General features: G+C 52.4%; 1 pseudogene; it reads right to left on the bottom strand.

Annotated features, from left to right (window-relative positions):
* Positions 1–271: 271 nt before the first annotated feature.
* On the bottom strand, positions 272–1273 carry LOC119826094 (annotated as a pseudogene).
* Positions 1274–1698: the final 425 nt, after the last annotated feature.

The following is a 1698-nucleotide window of genomic DNA, read 5'->3' as shown; positions in this document are numbered from 1 at the left end:
CTTCAGGGTTGCTTCTTTAATTATCTACAGGAGAGCTGCTGTTTCCCTCTTGGAAAAGACGATGCATGTGGTGGTTAGTTGTATGGACAGTGCAAGTCATAATGAGCTTGTCCTTGCTGAAAAAAAAAAGATTTCCATATCTCTTCTTGTAAAATTGCACAGTACTTATGCTATGAAGGGGCGATGGCTTATATTACTATGGAATAAAGTAGTTGAAAGTATTTAGGACATTTTGGGCACAATATAAGCACACTATATTAGCATCTATTATTTAAACATAGGGAATAACACATTTTTCATAGGAATCACAGAGGTTTTTTAAAAAACAAAATATGAGCCACTTCACATCAATCTCCACATCGAAGTGTCCAATGTTACAAACAATGGCATCATCCTTCATCTGCTCAAAGTGCGGCCAAGGATGATGTCAACACAGCCTGTGGTGGTGACAAAGATGTTGCCCTCCTTACAGGCCTCGTCCATGGTGGTCACCTCATAGCCCTCCATGGCAGCTTGCAGTGCATTGATGGGGTCAATCTCGGTGATGATGACTCGGGCCCCAAAACCCCTCAGGGCACTGGGCACAGCCCTTGCCCACGTCACCATAGCCTGCTACCACTGCCACCTTGCCCGCAATCATCACATCTGTGGCCCGTTTGATGCCATCTATGAGGGACTCCCGGCAGCCATAGAGGTTGTCAAACTTGCTCTTGGTGACAGAATCATTGACATTGATGGCAGGCACCTTCAGTATCCCATTGGCCATCATCTTGTAGAGGTTGTGGACCCCAGTCGTGGTCTCCTCGGAGATTGCCTCGGATGCCCGACAGAAGCTGTGGGTATTTGGGTGTGGATGAGGTTGGTGAGGTCGCCACCGTCGTCCAGAATCATGTTGAGGGGGCCGTCTTTGAAGTGCAGCGTCTGCTCGATGCACCACAGATACTCCTCGTCTGTCTCACCCTTCCAGGCAAACACTGGAAATGCCGGCCTTGGGCAATGGCAGCTGATGCATGGTCCTGAGTGGAAGAAGATGTTGCAGCTGACCACCGCACCTCAGCACCCAGGGCCACGAGAGTCTCGATGAGGACAGCAGTCTCCACTGTCATGTGCAGGCAGCCAGCGATGCGGGCCACCCTTCAGTGGCTTGGACGCCGAGTACATCTCCCGCATGCGCATCAAACCGGGCATCTCATTCTCGGCTATGTCCAGGGCCTTTCGTCCCCTAGGCAGCCAGTCCAATGTCCGCGACTTTGTAGGGCAGTTTTTCAGACATGCTGGCGGCGCTTCCGCTACGACTGATTGAACTCAGTGAAAGGGGCCGGACGGCGCGGGGGCAGCCCCAGGTGGACCGCTATCGGCTGAAGAATGGGCGCCGAATCATCCTGCTGGCTGAAGGCCGACTGGTCAACCTGGGATGTGCCATGGGCCATCCCAGCTTCGTGATGAGCAAACTCCTTCACAAAACCAGGTGATGGCACAGATTGAGCTGTGGACCCCACCCAGATAAATACCCCATTGGGGTTCACTTCTTGCCTAAGAAGCTGGATGAGGCAGTGGCCGAAGCCCACTTGGGCAAGCTGAATGTGAAGCTGACCAAGCTGACTGAGAAGCAGGCCCAGTATCTAGGCATGCCCACTGATGGCCCCTTCAAGCCTGATCACTACCGCTACTGAGAGCCAGGCCTGCCCTTCACCTTCC

The sequence above is a fragment of the Arvicola amphibius genome, chromosome 11 (assembly GCF_903992535.2).
Source record: "Arvicola amphibius chromosome 11, mArvAmp1.2, whole genome shotgun sequence".
NCBI lineage: Eukaryota > Metazoa > Chordata > Mammalia > Rodentia > Cricetidae > Arvicola > Arvicola amphibius.
This window is presented reverse-complemented; position numbering and strand designations above follow the sequence as displayed.